We start from the raw sequence: 4,345 nt of genomic DNA on the forward strand, positions 1-4,345 counted from the left end.
TACACCATTTAAATCTCTTAAAACCGTTGCCCCTAAAAATAAACATAATTACGAATCCTGCCACTGACCAAAATGGTTGCTGTTAAATCCATCTCTCTCTCAACATGAATCATTTTCCCCTTTTCTCTCTCTTGCTCGAAACCCTAATCACTCTCTCTTTATTTTTTCTCTTTCTCCACCGTAAATCTTTGACGGCGGTGAGATCCAAGCAGGAATCAAACAGAGAATTCGAAAACCGAAATAAAACGGAGCATAATCAAATTTCTGAATTCAAAACCGAAATCGTATACTTGCGATAAGACTAGGCTGAGGGAAAGCAGAAGGAGCGGGGCTGGAAACAGGGAGGGGCGCCGAGGCGGAGGGGGGAGAAAAGTGCTCGAATGCGAGGCGAGTGGTGTCGTTTTGGGCGAGCTTGGAGGAACGGAAGGATTGGGGAGTGTTGAAAGTGAGGCCGTTGACAAGGACAGAGGCGGAGAATCAAGGGTCGTGATCGAGCCAACGATGAGTGACATCGGCGAGTTCTCTTGCTTGGGTAAGAACTTTGGGAAAGAACTTTGGGAAATTGTATGCTTGGAATGTTGGAGAGTGAAAGTGTTTTCTTTAGAATATTGGATTGAATTTTGATATGCGATTTATTTGCAGGGATTGGTTCTAGGATTTTGTTGGTTAGGTCATTACCATAACTGTCAATATATAGTTACATTAGTAGTTACGTTGGTAGATACCTATGTAGTTGCATAGGTAGTTAAATTGGACATGTGGTAGTTTTAATGTAAACAACCACGAAAAAACAAGCTATGGACATGAGTTTAGTTGATTATGCAACGTAAATGTGCGAATATCTGGTTTTTGCTAGTATGATGCATGGTGTTTAATGAATTTTAGGAGCTATGATGCATGTGTGTAATGAATTTGAACATAGATAGATAGTTACAATAACTGTGTCGAGTGAGAAGATAACCTAGAAGTGGTATCAGCTTTGCTTTTATATATGAATGTGGGTAGTAGTGTATCAGTTCCATATACACTTGTTGAGTTTGGTTCAATGCTATGGATCTAAACAGATTTATGTATGGTGTATCATGATGTTTATATGCTTTACATGAACAGTTAAATAAGGTTTTCTGTGATCAAACATAATGTTTATATGTTGTTTATGTGATGAAGGTTGATATGATTATAGTTTTTCTGCATGTGTGTGGGAAAATAAATGTAACTAGTTATGTAGCATGCATTTAACTACCCATGTAACTGTCAGTCTCTAGTTACATGAGTAGTTACATAGGTATCTTAATATAGTTACATAGGTAGTTGCATCTCTATGTCAAAGGGTGGGAGTATGGGTTTACGGTTAATTGTTTGGTTTTGAAGTTTGTGTTTGTTTTTTGATCTCTGGGTGTGTGTTAGTGTTATTCATTTTTTACGAATGTTTGCATCTTGATTCATTGTTTAGTGTTGAAAATGTGACAAGAACTTGGGAGAGGAAAGTAAAGTAGGTCTGAGGCAATAAAATGTTTGGGCTCAGATAGAATGAAATTTGTGTTTCTTGTGATGATAGGTTGTCTTTGTTTATGTTTGCACTGTTTTGAAACCTGAAATGTACTAACTACTTATGTAACTGTCAATCTTCTAATTACATGGGTAGTCACTTTGATAGATATATATGTAGTTACAATAACTGTTCCAAGGTGTGAGAAGCTAACATATTAGACAATTTTGTGCAGAAGAAGATGAAGGGAAAGAAAGATGAAGTGAAAGAATAACAGAGAAAGGGATATAAAGGACAGAGATGCTGACATACAACAAGCAAAGAAAAAAAAGAAGACAGTTGATGAAGAGGCAAAAAGAAAAAAAAAGGTTAGATGAAGAGGCAAAGAAAAAAAAAGAAGACAGTTGATGAATAGCTACATGACAGATCATACATTGAGCTAGTTTTTCAATACATAAGGAGTAGTAGGTTCACGAAGTTGAGAGCAAAGTGATCTATTCTTTTTGAATAGCTACATGAAAGATTCTTTGTTTTGAATAGATTGCAATTAATAGACATTGTTCTGTTTTGCTTTCTTTTGCATTAATTTTGTGTATGTCAATACATGTAACTGGTCATGTAGCATGTATGTAACTACCCAGGTAACTATCAATCTATAGTTACATGGCCATAACATCATGCTCAAATGTAAAAGTAACTGGACATATAACTAATAAATGCATATGTAGCTGTCATGTAACTATCCATGTAACTATGTAATTGACAATGTAACTAGCAATGTAACTATTTATGTAACTATCTATGTAACTATGCATCTATCTAACTATCCTTGTAACTATGCATATAACTATCCTTGTAACTATACATGTAATTATCCATGTAACTATGTAATTGACAATGTAATTATCTATGTAACTACGCATCTATGTAACTATCCATGTAATTCTATGTAATTGACAATGTAACTATCTATCTAACTATCCATGTAACTATCAATCTATGTAACTATCCACGTAACTTTCCATGTAACTATATAATTGACAATGTAACTAACTATGTAACTATCCATCTAACTTTTCATGTAACTATCCATGTAACTATGCATTTATGTAACTATGAATGTAACTATATAATTGATAATGTAACTAACTATGTAACTATCCATGTAACTATCCATGTAACTATCAATGTAACTTTCCATGTAACTATCAATGTAACTTTCCATGTAACTATGCATCTAACTATCCATGTAACTATGTAATTGACAATGTAACTAGCAATGTAACTATTTATGTAACTATCTATCTAACTATGCATATAACTATCCTTGTAACTATACATGTAACTATCCATGTAACTATGTAATTGATAATGTAAATATCAATGTAATTATCCATATAACTATGTAATTGACAATGTAACTAGCAATGTAACTAGCAATGTAACTATGTAATTGACAATGTAATTATCTATGTAACTATCCATGTAACTATCTATCTATGTAACTATTCATGTAACTTTCCATGTAACTATATAATTGACAATCAGGGACGGACGATAATGTAACGCTCTATGAGCTGTAGCCCAGAGACTTTTTTCTGTTTTTTTGAATAGAATAGATTATATTACATGAAATAAAAAGGTTTATGAATTAACAGCCCAGATAAAAAATAATTAAAAGTAGTCAAAAACCTATTATATTATAAGCTAAATGAGAATTGGAATATACACAAATCCTATTCTACACGACACCTTCACCTTTTATTTTATTTAAAAAGAGTAATAGGTCCAATAATAAGTCCAAGTCCCCAACTATTGCAAAACATAAGTCTCGTCTTTTTTTTTCTTCGATACTTTTTGTTCCAAAACGTTAACTTCTTCTTTGAGTTTTCTAGAAAATAGTTTTCCCTCAATTTTATTCGATTTTGAAAACACGTTTGTGCTACCAATAAATATTGGCATTTTGTTATTATCTCTAGCTTGTTACATTGAATTTCAAAATATTAAATTTTAGGCTTTTTCTAACTACTTAAGTTCATGAATTTGGGATGTGAATTCGATTATTTTTTTTTAAATTCTTCTTGTATATCAATATCACTTCTACTCTTATAGGTTGATTTCTTAATGTCGGGTACTAAGAATTGAAAAATATTTTGTTAATGTCATATACAAGCATTATTATAAAGAAAATTTAGCCCAGGTTGTTTTGAAATCCTGCTTCCGTCCCTGTTGACAATGTAACTAACTATGTAACTATCCATCTATGTAACTATCCATGTAACTTTTCATGTAACTATCCATGTAACTATACATCTATATAACTATGCATGTAACTATAGAATTGATAATGTAACTAACTATGTAACTATCCATGTAACTATGCATGTAACTATCAATGTAACTATCAATGTAACTATCCATGTAACTATCCTTGTAACTATCCATGTAACTATGTAATTGACAATGTACGTAACTATCTATGTAATTATCTATGTAACTGACAATGTTATTATCTATGAACTAGCAATGTAACTATTTATAGGATAAATAGTTGGAACCATATAGGATGTACTTTGAAGCCATAAGACAGAATATGCTTAATGTATAAATCTAGGTTACTGATCAATACTAACCCACAATTTATGCTATACAAACTGGGAAAGGTTTCCTTGTCATATCAATGTAAGTATTCGTAAAATAGTTCTTTTTTCTAATCATATTACATACTTACATTTAGTGGTAATTCTAGTCATGCAGATGGATGTTAAGGTATGTTTGCTTACTTGAAAAGTTCGAATAGAGAAATTCATGAAATCGAAGTCTTGGCTATTATCAAATACCATTGTTACTAGTGTC

This window comes from Fragaria vesca, linkage group LG3 (assembly GCF_000184155.1).
Source record: "Fragaria vesca subsp. vesca linkage group LG3, FraVesHawaii_1.0, whole genome shotgun sequence".
NCBI classification, from domain to species: domain Eukaryota; kingdom Viridiplantae; phylum Streptophyta; class Magnoliopsida; order Rosales; family Rosaceae; genus Fragaria; species Fragaria vesca.